The following is a 15,505-nucleotide window of genomic DNA, read 5'->3' on the forward strand; positions in this document are numbered from 1 at the left end:
ATATACCACGTGTTGAAATTGAATAACACAAACGGATTGAATCAGGCGTGCCTAGTGAGCAAAATGGTCGCTTGTCCTTCCTACGCACTCCACTTGCAGCGATTTGATCGCGGCATGTAATTAGGAGGTATGTAGACAGGCGGACACACCATGCAATCAGTTCAATATTTGCCGTCCCCTGGGTTCCAGTATGATAACTAGCTATATGTTGCCAAAAAGCAACAACATGAATTTATTAAGTAACATTTGAACAAAATGCATATCTAAAATTTCCGTAAAATATTAATACTAAATACAAAATCCATAAGAATAAACTTACCATTAGTAGCTCGATGATAATCCTCCTCATTTAACTCAAACGTTATCAATGAGTTGGTTTCAGGATCCTGAACCTCTAAAATGTTTTTTGTGGAAGCCATTGATGAATGATTGATGAATTTTATGAATATAAACTAAACTCTGTTGTCTGTATTTACAAATAAAAATAAAATTTGAGGTTATGTGTGTTGTGATTATAACGCGTTTTGATCCGAAATCACATGTCGAAAGAAAGCAGCTCGGGTACCGTTTACAAATATGACAAATGCACTCTCAAATGTCAATTTTGTATATGACAGATAACAGGTGGTACCAGTCGCAATTTACAATGTGACAATCACGTGGCAAGCAGTTATCTGCACTCAAGGTGGCAGTCCGATCAGCTTCAACTTTAAAATGAACGAAGGGGCGGGACCAACTTTTTCTTAGGAGACCATTAAAATCCGTCTTTGTCTAAATCACATGTTTTGTGTATTATTTTTCTTTGTCGATTTTTACTATTTCTCGTAGAAACGTTTATGAATGAACACATTACACTGACTCTATACAGAAACAGTGGCGACACATGACTTGGCTTTGGGGGCCATGTTTGTGCTAAAATTTTGCGCGGGAATTTTTTTCCCATAAGAAGTAATGTAAAATGACTTTTTTTAAATTTAAATTTTTGACTTTATAATAGCAGATTTGATCGACTTATTGTGGCAAATATTTTCTTTAAAGTATTGTTTCTTCAATATCTGTGAAATAAACCCGATTTTTGTATGATTAATTCCAAGTTTGAGGTTAGGTTAGATGCATGTTAGATGTTTGATATTTTTGTTAATGTTTTAAGTTATTGATATGTGTGGCTATATAATCTCTAAAAAAAATCTGACTTCAGGTTTAGGAGTATCAGGTATTTACTTACAAGACACAAGGGGTTTTCTTAAGTACAGCAGATATAATTTTTTGACAAGTGTGGCACATCATTAGTTTCAAGAGGTCTGTAGCTACTAAAAAACGAAATAAAAAGTTCAGGTCCGTATTGAAAAATTTAAGTTGATGATGGTATCTAAAAATCGAAACGTCGGAGCTGAAAACTAACTATTTTCTTAAAGAGCCTAAAAAAGTGCCTCCTGAAGGTGCCATTGATTTTCCAAAATAATCAATAATAAAGTAGTAAAAAAATAAAATAGGAATTTGACTTTCGCTTTTTGTCGGATATCTCCGGAAGTAATGAAAATTTTTTTTAACCAAATTGTTTAGCATTAAAATGCGCAACTTTGCCTTCATTTAACTAAAGCTCTTCATCAAAAGAAGAAGAAGTTATTATTTCTCAAGCGGGTAATAGCGGAGGTATTTCTAATACAGCGTCTCAAGAAAAAGATAATTCATGGTCGGCTAAGGAAATTTTGATTATTATTTTTTTGTGCATGGGGGTATTAATGCTGGTGTATTTTAGCATTAGAAAGATTATTAGTTTGATGAATAAACAAATTCGCAAAGAAATTGCTAGGAATAATCAAATCGTTTAAATTTTGTCCAAAAGCTTGAAAAATCGAAATAATTAAAAATACTGCCAAACATTTCGTATTAATTTTACATGAGTGAACCAAGTGACAAATCACGAGTACGAACTCGCAGTAGAGCTCAAAGTGTATCAGACAAAGAAAAATTTGTTTTGCAACAAGCACTAGCCCAAGGGAAAAACCCCGAAAAAGTCCTAAAAGAGTTGAGAGAGTTTAAACCCGCACATCATAGCTCAACTGTCGGTTCTTCTGCTTCTGCAGGTGCCCCAGAAGTTGACAAAACAACTTCTAGTGTCAGTTTAACAAGTAGTGAGGACGAGAATAGCCCTTTCGAAAAAACTATCGTAAGTGCTCAAATTGAGACCCCGCGAATTCAAACAACAAAAGCTTCGACTTCCCGAGTTCAGAAAGCTAAAGATTCCAAAGCAGGATCACGATCCCCAGAACAGTTTTTTAAGCCAAGAGCTTCATTGAGTAGGACTCCGCCTAAACCGCGAGAATCAGAAGAGTTCTGGCAAGAAAGTCCCTTAGAAGTGGTAGTGCCAGAGCCTACCTTATCCCGCCCCGCAGATTTATTACAAGGTTGTAATAATCCTTGCCCACCCCCTGTAATTCGAGAGAGAAACAGTGATATACGTCCTAACAATCCTGCAGCAATGGCTAACATGACGTTACAGGTAGCTTTGGCTGAGCCAAAAACTCCAGCCACACCAAAGTTTACATGCCCACCTACATTTAACCCATCTATAGACTCTCCCATTATTTTTGTGAATAAATATGAAAAAGCAGCGATTGCAAACAGCTGGTCGGAAAACCACAAAATTTCCTACTTAGCAAATTTCTTGGAAGGCCCGGCTCAGACTTGGTTTGATGGTTATATTAACGAACCGGCAAACCAGGCAACAACATGGACAAATATAAAAACGGACTTTTTAAAAGAATTTTCTGGTGAACAGCCATTAAGAAAACTAAAGTTTCGATTAAATACACGAAAACATCAAGACAATGAGGATGTTAAAAAATATTATTTTGATTTACTTGCGTTGGCAACGGAAATTGACCCGACAATGTCTTTTGACACGTTTAGGGACCATTTTGAAAATGGTTTACACCCATCCTACTATGAGATGTATTACTTGCTGAGTTCAGGTAATCAAAATTTTAATGACTTAAAACAGCTAGTGTTAAAGCTGAGTGACATTAAAGAGAGAACCCTGGTGAATCAGATGACACGTGATACGGCACTGCTTTCCGTGTCCGATGCGTTAAATAACGAGAATCAAATAGTCAGGAGCGGACCGGGAAATACAACAAATTTTCCACGCAGAGATGGCAATCCAAATAGAAATCGAGTCTATTATAATAGTAATAGCACAAGAAGAAATTTCAGAGATAACAGGAATGTCGCCAGTAACGGTCCGAACAGGAATTTTGTCAATTATCGTGGAAATTTTACAAGAAATATACCACCAAGGAACAATGCCATTAATAATGATTCAAATAATGGCGGTCAACGGCCTTATTACCAAAATCAGAATATGCAAAGGAATAGAAATAATGAGTATAGAGGTCCAAACTATGGAAACAGAGCACCTTACCGAAATCAAGGTAATAGCTATTTACCGAATACAAGAACACACGATGGACGCATTAGATGCATTAATTGCAAAAGAATTGGGCATGCATCGTGCAACTGGAATGCAAACAGTTCCAGAAATAATTCAGATAACCGTCGAAATGATCGGGTATATCAAAACCCAAACGAAAGAGGACAATTTCGTCAATAGGAAGCCCTAACGAGATTGTCCACCTGTCATCAAAGGGCGTCAAAGGAGGGTTATTGTATGTGCATTTAAAAGTAAATAATCAAGAAAATGTAAATGTCGTTCTGGACACCGGAGCGTGTAAAAATATTGTGGATTTAAATTATATTAATAACATGTATCCTTTGGAAAATGATGTTGAATTAATTACTGCAGGCAGTTACCCTCTTACACCTATTGGAAATTCACAAGTGACGATTGAAGTTAATAATAAAGAGATACGCGTTGAAGCATTAGTGGTAAAAAATTTGTCCAAAGCTTTAATTTTGGGACATTACTTTTTGACGACGACAAAGTCAGTCATTGACTATAATAACAATAAAGTAACATTGCAGCATGGTTCGGACAAATTAATCCTAAATTTTGGAGATTATGATTCAACTGAAGAATGCGAGCCACAGCAAGACTTGTTTGTAAACATAACAAACGAGCCAACAGTAAATTACCTGAAAATTACCGTCGCTAACGATTACGTGTTGAAGCCCGGGAATGATATAATTACCCGATTGAACTTGAACCTACGACCGTCTGACTTGGCGGAATATTGTTTTATTGAGAAAGACAGTTTTTTACGACCGAGAAGTCTTATTTGCGTAGGATTACCGTTTTTGCAGAATGGACATTTTTATATTAAGCTTAAAAATGTCGGTCATCGTAGAATTTTTGTAATAAAAAATTCCCTATTCCCTATTTTATGATCCCTGGACCCCAGAATGCACGCCTTTATAAGAGGACAAGATGGGAAAAACACACAAAAAAGACAACTTTGAATAACTAAAGAGTATATTACTACTAAAGAAAAAAAAAAGAAACAAACAAACGAAATAAGATAAAATAATAATAATAAAAAAAAAAATAAAATAATAACAATAATAAGAGAAAAAAAAATACAATTAAAATTACACATTTACAAAAAATACAATAAAATTGATAAAAAAAAAGTAATGTGAAAAAAAAAAAAAAAAAACTCAGTAATGGTGGTGGTGGAAGTAGATGCGGTGACCAGTACCATTTATGGTTACCTGGTCACCAGACCACCAAGTTGGAGAATTGCTGTCTCCTGAGGTTGTCTCCTCAATATTGTTGTCCGCCGTCGGAGCAGGAATCCCGTTCGGGAGCCGCTCTTTGCGGACCGGGGGCGTCGATGGCCTCGATGGTACTGGTGACCCCCACGCAGAAGTGTTGGATGAGGGTGTAGGATAGGTAACACCCTGGTGGCGCCCAATGGACGGTGAAGCGGACCTGGCACCGATGTCCCTGTCATTACCAGACCAAACGTCGGCGAGCCTTTCACCAGGGCGGCGCATCGTTAAAAGTCTCCGGAAGTGCCGGAGACGGCAACCCCTTCCAAACCCAGTTTGGTTGTCACTTGGGGGGCAAGATTGTGGATCTTTAGTTTTCAAAAGAACAACAAATTGGATTACTTTATAATGTGAATAACAAAGCCAACAAATTTACTTACGGTTCATGGTAAAAACACTAAACAAGTTAAAAAAAAAACACAAGCTACTACACTCAAATGGAGTTGAAGGAAAAAACAACTGCACTCGCAAAGGCACACAAGAAAGTGACTGGAGAGGAAAAAAGTGAAGGACCGTTTCGTCCATAAAATGACAAAACTGCTGTGAATGCAGTGCTGTATAAGTAAAATAAATAAACGATAATAAGGCACCGTCTATCCCTAACTGACATAAAGATTGTAACACTTTGTATACAAAGTAATAATTTTGTTGAAGTGGAAATATTACGTTTGTTGGGTACAAACTTCACATACCGAGTGGTACCTAAATTTGAAGTTACTGAGCTCAGGGATTTTTATTCTCTTATCCGCGTCTGAATTTAATGGCCAATTGAAAGATTCACGAACGGATATTAGTCTAATTTTCCGCAGTTACACCAAAAGTGTGTAAAATGACTATCTAAGCGCGCGTGTTACAAGTTATTTGACTACAATGGAAAAAATGATATAATTAAAATGGCATACTTAAACAAAAAAATACGAGGGACGTTAAATATATCGGAAAATGCCGTAGGTGCCGAACAAGTAAATACTTGAATAAATATAAATGTCAGGGGTATGTGATAATGGGGGGATAGACAGATTAAAATAACGAGTTTTCGTTTTATTTTAGTGTTGGATATTTTTGAATATCAGCATAATGTATTCGGTCGGGAAAAAAATGTATCAAATGAATAATATGCGACCGCACTTGTCCCGTAAAAGTGCTGACATGAAATTAAGAGAATATAAATAATTACATCGCTGTGATTTGCATTTTAGTTAGCGAAGTACCGTGATAGTACCGCGAGTGCATTTCCTTGAAAAAAATACTGATCGAGAGTTTATAAAAAATGGAGTGGATTGTGATGTTTTTATATTATGCCCGATGTATTTCGGACATAAATGTCAAGTTACATTTATATGACATGGCTTTATACCATTTATGGGAGTTACATCAAGAAATACAGCGACCAGGAATAGTGTATTTGGGAGTCACAAAGGCGTTACTAGCACTGTGGACCCAAATAATTCACATGGAATACCAGATGATTCATATTGATTTATTGGTGAGACAAGGAAGAAACCCTACGGAAAGATGTGGTTGTGCAATCTGCGCACCTCCGAGGGTGCCGTTCTATCAACCAAGACAATTTTGGGAAATTTGGGGAAGTCTGTTTGTGGATGGTTGCGCATGCAATGTTCGTTCGTTCAGAAGGAATTCACAATTCAGGCGGCGTGAACTACATGAACCTCCCCGACCCCATTTGCCACCAAGAATGATGGGACATGCATTTAGGGTGCCATCAAGAAGTGAACCTACATTAGTTGAAGTGCCGAGGGTGACTTTGCGACAGAATTGGAACCCCGTTGAGCCACCACTAAATACAGCAAACATGACAAATTGGACTCGGCAGGTGATTGCCACTCCTCTTAGAAGACAAATAAATCGTACACGTGTACGTGGTACGGCACCATATCAAGTGCCTATACGTGAGGAAAGAAATGAGGACCAGTTAAACACTGATCAGGCGAAACCCGGAGAGACCCAAACCGAACAAGACAAGTGAAACAGTTATTGTTCAATATTTTATATCAATATTATATACTATATATTTAAAGTTTATCTATATAATAATGACTATTGTAGCACGAAGAAAATAAATGATATTTAACCATTTTTCTTGTTTAATTAAAGGTAAGATGGGTAAAGTTAATACAGGCGTAATAAGTTTTAAAAGGCGTCAAGTACGTCACTGTTATTAATATGATAATGATGACACAAGCGTTACCCTGACCTACCTCAAAACCGCTGACAAGACAAAATAAACCGAGTATAGGTTGTTTACACTACTTAGGTAGAGTGCATTTCAAACCATAGGGTCATTAGACAACCGTAAATTTTGTTTTGTTTATTTTTGTTTATTTTTGTTTTGTGTTTACGTTTTGATAATTTACTTTCTTATTTTTGTTTACAGATAATCTAGGGAAGAAGCAATCAAACGTTATCGTCAATTTATTTTTTGTTTTGGATAAATAAAATATTTCTCCGCACGGATTTGAAATGAAATTAGAACGGTCAATGTTCCAGTTTTTAAAACAACTTAGTTGATATGGAAATTGGGACATTAGTTAAACATATGCAGAAGTTATTGCAATCGGTGGGCGTGTGAATAAAATTCACTCGGTTGAAGGTTATTAATTTGATTGAAATATAAAAGAAATATGCGTGTAATATTATATATTATTATATGTTATTATTAAGCCTTAAGTAACGCATATTAACCTTTGTTCTTATTTTCATTTCATGTAAAAACCGCTTGAGGGAGCCATAAGAAGCCAATGTACTAAATGGCGCTGTGCAAAGCCAGTATTGGACGACCATTGAAGATGACATTTAACAGTATCACCAGAGTCAACCACATGATGAAAATGAAGCCTAAGCAGAAGAGACTATGGAGTATGGAATGGACATTGCTAGACTTCAGCTACTGGACTATTTGGTGACCAGTGGAAGACGATATGTTAAGTCATAGTCAGGGCAATGTATGATTGTGACAAACATTTTTGTGCGAACAATGGCGCAATAAAAGTCGCAACATCAGAGCTACTTATATTGAAATATATGGTGCATATTTAAGGGCTACCCAAGGTTTCAAATGTGTTATGTTAATTTAAGGGTTACTTTAATGATTAGGATTACTATAATTTTTGGGTACGACGAAGCGATGACGGAAAATGGAGAAAGTAAGCATTTTAGAAATATATGATAAAAAGTAAAATTAAAAATTTTCGCTTACTCCATTTTTCAAATGATATTATAATAAGATGAATTTTATATAAGGATAGCGGTAACTTAGGTTAGTAATTAGAATTGTCAAGTATAGGAATTACCTCTCTTGGTTTAAACTGGAGGGCCAGTTTCATGGAGAAGGAGCAAATGTCACGAAGGATAATAAATCAAATTTATTTCACTTGAAAGGAAACATTAAAAAATGTGGAATGTTTATATTACTTGAGCGGAAACATTAAAATTGTGGAATGCGGTCGGAGTGCAACTGCAATTAAGATGCATTTGCTGAATTTGCGAAATAATGTGGAATGTTTTCCAAGTACCGATGGTCGAAGGTCGTCACGAGTTGTCGGCTAGACGAGGCCAGGTCTGGGAGTTTTGATTGGTGGAACCAGTGTCTGGAATACTATAAAAAGAGGTTGCACCCTAGAGAGGGGTTCAGTCAGTTCAGTCCAGTTCTGTCCAGTCAGTCCAGTTTTGCTGTGCACCACGTTGGTGATCGAACCGCAAATGTCAATTAGTCGCAATGTCCGTAACGCTCAAGTAAAGTTAATCGCGAACCGCGCTCCAAGTGACAAGCCTCTCTCCAAGATTCTGTCTTCTATAGAGATGTAAGTATGTTTATTGTACTTCTATGTTGTGTATTAATTTACGCCTGGTTTATTATGATTTATTGGGAGTTAGTAACGTTTTCGTTGGGTTAGGAAACCTGTTATTTTACTAGTTAGTAAGTTAGGAGTTGTTAGGTTTAAGTACGTATTCAATAGAACTTGATGGTAAAGTTAACTGTGTTTATTTTCACGCTGAAACGAGATCCCAGGCAAATAAGTTGAATTAAATTCAACACGTCACGCTAGTCGTGACAATAGTAAAATCAGTCGATCACTTTCACAAGTACTTGTACGGACAGGAATTTTTGATAAGGACTGACCATGCGGCACTCAAGTGGCTCCTCGGAATGAAACAACCGGAAGGACAAGTAGCAAGATGGCTTGAAAAAACTCCAGCAGTATAATTTCAACATCAAGCATCGACCCGGAAAGCTGCATAATAACGCAGATGCTCTATCAAGAAGACCTTGCGCCGAAGGATGCAAACATTGCCAGGAAAGCGGAACAACGTGAAGGCGTTGTGTCCATCAGAATGGTTCAGCTGAAGACCGATGACGAATGGAGTCCCGATGAGATTAGGAAGGATCAACTAGAAGACAGCGACATAGGCCCATTGTTGTTGAGAAAGGAACAAAGCGAGCCAAGACCAACATGGCAAGAAATCTCTAGCAAAGGCCTGACGTTCAAAGCACTTTGGGCTCAGTGGGACTCGCTTGTGGTTGAAGGCAGCTGCTAAAAAGAGCTTGGGAGAGTGCCGATGGAAAAAGAGATAAGGAAGCAGCTGGTAGTTCCCAGAGGAAGGGTCGACCACGTACTGGAGGAAATGCATAATGGAAAGACTGGTGCTCATTTGGGAGTAAATAAGACTTTGGACAAAATCCGGCAACGCTTTTACTGGGTGAACTACTGCCAAGACGTGAAATCATGGTGTCGACAATGTTCCATTTGTGCAGCTAGCCACGGACCACAGACGAGATCCCGGGGACCTATGAAGCAGTACAGGTAGGATTGCCGTTCGAACGTTTAGCCATAGACGTCGCTGGGCCTTTTCCTGAGACCAACAGAGGCAACAAGTACATTCTTGTTGCCATGGATTACTTTAGCAAATGGCCTGAGGTGTTTGCGATTCCAAATCAGGAAGCCAGCACAGTCGCTGATATTCTCGTCGAAAATGTCTTCAGTAGATTTGGTGTGCCGTTGGAGTTACACTCTGATCAGGGGCGAAACTTTGAGTCCAAGCTCTTTCAGAGGCTCTGTGACCTGCTAGGCATTAGGAAGACCCGAACAACGCCGCTTCATCCTCAGTCGGATGGAATGGTCGAGAGATTTAATAAGACCATAGAGCAACATCCCTCAAAGGTGGTTGATCAGCATGAGAAAGATTGGGACCAGCATATTCCGCTCTTCTTGATGGCTTATAGAGCAGCAGTCCACAACTCAACGGGACAGTCACCATCTAAAGTTCTGTTTGGTCGAGAACTGCGACTTCCATGTGATGTGGTGTTCGGATCTCCAACAGGCCAAAGCACGAACATTGAGAACTACGTTGACAAGTTGCAAGACAGATTACTGAACATCCATGATCTGGTCAGGGAAAGTTTGAATCTAGCTAGCGATAAGATGAAAGCTCGTTATGATCTGAGGGCCAATTCGGGAGGGTTCCAGAAGGATGATAAAGTTTGGTTGTTTAACCCTCAGAGAAAGAAAGGCAAATCACCGAAATTAACACCTGTTTGGGAGGGACCTTACAATGTGGTAAAAAGGTTAAACGACGTCGTGTACAGAGTCCAACGCAGCCCCAAAGCCAAGATGAAAATTGTCCATCTGGACAGACTCAAGAAATACCACGGATTAGATGAAGCGGATCGGGACGATCAGCTTTAAGAGGGGGGCAGTGTTACGGTCTGGGCCTACTATGCTCGATACTTCTTAACAAGCGCTCGCTTCGGGATGAAACCGATGCGCCGTAATATCTGGCCGGGCGCGTATTAAAGTAGGCCACAGTTAGGAAGCGCCGGACCTGGAACAATCGTTAATATTCGACGCAAATCGCGAAGCGTTTCGCGGTCATTCTAGACGTGGTTTGCGAATATAAAAGACGCGGTGTAAACCGCGGGATTAGTGAATTTGGGAACGCGGTTAAGTTTAAATAGCGGAGTAATTGTGGAATTGTAGTAGTGTTTTTAGTAGCTGTGTTTAATTATTGTACGGAGTGTTTTGAAGTGTAAATAAATTTATTAATTGTTAAGTTAAACTGACTTTGTGTGAACCCACGGGAAAATCGTAACATTATGTTTAGTTCAGTATTTATAAGTTATACATTTACTACATACACTATGTCTGAAAATAAATAAAAGAGGCAAATGATAAAATAATTTTAAACTTACCGAATTCTTTTCTTTCCTCGTCACTCAAATTTTCAAAAATTTTCCTTCAACTGGGCACAAATACTCCTCCACGCTTCTGTTTTTTTATTGCGATTTCTATAATCCTCGATAGCTTTGTCCCAGATTTCTGGTTTATCTTGAACTAAACTAATCAGAATTTCAGAATCTATTTCTTCTATTTCTTTTGACATATTCAAATTCTCGTAGCTACACTGCAGAGTATACACACCGTCGTCGCTCGTCAACAGACTACACGCTACTACTTGCAAACAACACAATATAGACCAATGGAACGATTAAACACCCGGATCATGTAACGTATTCATTGTACTCTGTGGTCGGCTAGAGCGCTGTTCGGGCAATCGCCCGTCCGAGCTCCGTGAGTTCTAGCGGGTACATCCGGGCATTTTGTATGCTCGGACGGCGATTTACCCGTGTCCGGAAGATGTGAAAGAACCTATGCTAAACTGTGTACTGCTACTTGTCCGGCTGACGGAGGAAAACTCGGACGGACAAACACCCTGACCGTGTGAAAGAGGCCTAAGGCACTGTTCGTTATTATTTTGGTTTTCTTCTCCCAATAACAAGAAAAATTTAAATTATAAGCGTTTGTAGCTTTACAACACACTCCCTTGTAGTGATAGCAACTTTTTTGTAAAACTCATCAACAAAACCTTCATGACATTCAATGCAAATATTCATAATTAAATTTATAGATCTTATCTGAAGAACATAATGGAAATTACAAAACACTATTGATTCATGGTGTCGTACAGCACGATTCCATAACCACCAATCCTTATCGCGTTGATTAACAACTCCAGTAATATTTTGGACACGCTTGTCAACTGGAGCTTCATAGAAATCATTCACTTCCTTTATTCTTAATGTCACGTCAATATTTGGATTATAAGTGCAACAGCTATACGTCTCACTTACGACATCTTCTCCTACTTCGTCTTCTAAGGCGTTGTCGTTATTATTTTGGTTTTCTTCTCCCAATAACAAGAAAAATTTAAATTATAAGCGTTTGTAGCTTTACAACACACATCGCAATTCATATGAAAAAGTCATGTTCATGCACTAGCAAAAATAACACTCCCTTGTAGTGATAAGCAACTTTTTTGTAAAACTCATCAACAAAACCTTCAAGACATTCAATGCAAATATTCATAATTAAATTTATAGATCTTATCTGAAGAACATAATGAAGATTACAAAACACTATTGATTCTGGTGTCGTACAGCACGATTCCATAACCACCAATCCTTATCGCGTTGATTAACAACTCCAGTAATATTTTGGACACGCTTGTCAACTGGAGCTTCATAGAAATCATTCACTTCCTTATTCTTAATGTCACGTCAATATTTGGATTATAAGTGCAACAGCTATACGTCTCACTTACGACATCTTCTCCTATTTCGTCTTCTAAGGCGCCGTCGTTATTATTTTGGTTTTCTTCTCCCTATAACAAGAAAAATTTAAATTATAAGCGTTTGTACCTTTACAACACATCGCAATTCATATGAAAAAAGTCATGTTCATGCACTAGAAAAAAAGACACTCCCTTGTAGTGATAAGCAACTTTTTTGTAAAACTCATCAACAAAACCTTCATGACATTCAATGCAAATATTCAAAATTAAATTTATAGATCTTATCTGAAGAACATAATGGAAATTACAAAACACTATTGATTCATGGTGTCGTACAGCACGATTCCATAACCACCATCCTTATCGCGTTGATTAACAACTCGAGTAATATTTTGGACTCGCTTGTCAACTGGAGCTTCATAGAATCATTCACTTCCTTTATTCTTAACACGTTCACTACCACTGTATTTTCGAGAAGAGTTACTGACAGCCCAATGCAGTATCTCACTTAATTTCTTAACAAAAAATTTTTTTAAAATCTGTATACCAAGTCACAGCATGGTGAACACGATAATACCACAGTATAGCCAGTATACAGTAAAGACACATCTCGGATTTTCCTTTGAAGTCGGGCCCTCAATAGCTTGCCGCCGTTTGCTCCGCCTACCAATTATCTCTTGGTTAGCGAGGGTCCAAAATTTGTCGCGCGCTGCGAGTCGCTGCAGCGCACCACTTGAACTGTGTATACAAGGCCGGTTCAAAAACTATTTTGCTTAAGCCCATTTTACGGTTTGTTGTTCGGCTGTTGTTGTTGAATTAATATGCGTGTTAAAAAATGTTCGTTGAATGATTAAAATAGTAAGTACAAAGCCAATAAAATAAATAATAGGTATATTAAATATATAATATAATAACCACTGTGTTATAAATTCTTTTTCTTTTTTTCTTTTCCACAATGGAATGACAAATTGGTACTGAACAGTAGTCACCAGGCATTATTATTTATAATAAAAATCTTAGTATTAGTGGTATTTGTTAAAAGTTATGACAAACACAAAACCAAGCCACCCGATATCAATAGGTTAAATATACGCTAACGAAACGCAGCGGCACGTCGCCGATTCACCGTGTACTTGGCTCAGCCTGAAACTGGCCTGACATGGGCGCGGGGCAGGAATGGTCACGTTTCGATGCCGACGCGAGTGTCCCTACTGTATACTGGCTATACTGTGATAATACCGAGAAAACACTGTGTTACAACCTGTGACACTGGGCCCACAGTACGATTTGATTCACATGTCGGAGAGTCACACTGGTGTGACATGTCCACAATGCATGTCACACAACTGTGACATGATTTTTTGTTTGATTTTCTTCTGAATGTGTCAATGTAGTATCTAAATTCAATACGAAACAAACGAGCTTTATTCCAGTCAGTAAATTAGTAAGCAAACACGGAAAAGTATCTACAAGGAAAATCAAAAATAAAAATAAAAACTTACTAACTACTACCTAATTGCAGTGGAATTTCTTGAAACATTGATCAGCGCAAAGGCCAACTTCATTTTGGTTATCATCCATACAAATGGAACATACATACCAAGTCATTTGCCGTTTTCTTATTGTTTTTATAAGATTCTCTGCAGCGCTTTCTTTTCGAAACCCTTTTCGTAAAATGCAATTGTTCTGGTCCAGTTTTCTTCTTTTTTCGGAGTCCTATTTACCAAGAATGATTCAATTATTTTTTCTCTAGCCTCCAAATACGTTAATTTTCTTGTGTTGCGAGATTTTTACATAATTATTATAAGCCAACATGAGTTCCATATTGAAACATCAAGAAGATGAAAAACACCTTCATATACCACCGAATAGATTTCCTGGCAGTTACATAATAGGAGACCATTTGGTCGGTTCTGTCAATTCCGGACATATTCTGGTTATAATCATGAAGTAGCTCAGGCTTTTCCTTCTCGACCCCGCGTTTATTGTTATTTTCTTTATATTTGCTTTGTGTTTTGTGGATATTGCTAAAACATCCCTCTTATCCTTGCATTTCAAGACCTATAGATATTGCCAACGCTCTTTGCCAAATATACCCTCCACGTTGTAGTTTGTTTTGATAACTTTAGTAGGTAGCTTTTTCCTGTTAGCTCTCAGCGTCCCTACTAGATGAGTTTTTCTATCTAATAAATAGGAGCATAATTGAATGCTGGTATAAAAATTATCAACAAAAAAGTGTATGGCCTTTTCCCAAGTAGTCTTCCATGAATTTACTGACAACTGCATTTGCATGGCCAACTGCATTTGCATGGCCAACTGAATTGTCTACTGTGAGTTTTCCACAATATATCATTGTATTCAATACAAACCGTCTGTAGTACACAGGTCATAAAATTTTATCCCGTACTTTGCAGCTTTAAGGTACGCGTCCACTAATCGGTATCGGCACGGACGGTACGCATCGCACGAATCGCATTTCCATCACTAAATAGAATCAAATACGACTGCGTTCACCTATCGTCATCGCACTTTGGCATTTCTGATCGGGATTCCAAAGACGAATCAAAATTCCGATCCCGACGATGCGTACCGTCCGTATCCGATACCGATTAGTGGACGCGTACCTTTATTGGTGATATATTGGCGAAAAGACAATCTGCCACGCCAAAGCAAAAGAGCTTCATCCAGAGATAAGTTTTCTGATGGAGCGTATAATTTTTTATATTTTTTCAATAGTGGTCAGAACCTGATCAATTTTATGTAGTTTGCTTGATTGATCGTCAACATCGCTATAAAAGCAGACACACCTCATGAGTAGCTCAAATCGATTCCTACTCATTTGTTACCAAATATGGGATGAAGATAAAGCGGATTCTGTCGCCAGTAAGACTTTATACTAGGCATATGGACGTTACCCATCAAAACTACTAAAGCTAAAAAACACTTCATTTCTCCTATATCAGTGTCTCTCATTTACTCAGAGAGATTTCTACGTTGACATGCTTGTTTGAATTTATTGGCCCTTTCGTTTGTCCAATTCACAATTTTTGCGATCAGATTTTCGTCAAATATTTGCAAAAATACATCAAGAAATTCACCCGATGGAAAATTCTTTTTCAAACCTGCTACTCCAGCAAAAGGAAAAATGAAAGGGTCATCCTCCGTGTCCGCCAGTCACCGTCGTTCT

The sequence above is a fragment of the Ips typographus genome, linkage group LG9 (genome assembly GCF_016097725.1).
Source record: "Ips typographus isolate SLU linkage group LG9, UJ_Ityp_2.0, whole genome shotgun sequence".
Classification (NCBI taxonomy): Eukaryota; Metazoa; Arthropoda; class Insecta; order Coleoptera; family Curculionidae; genus Ips; species Ips typographus.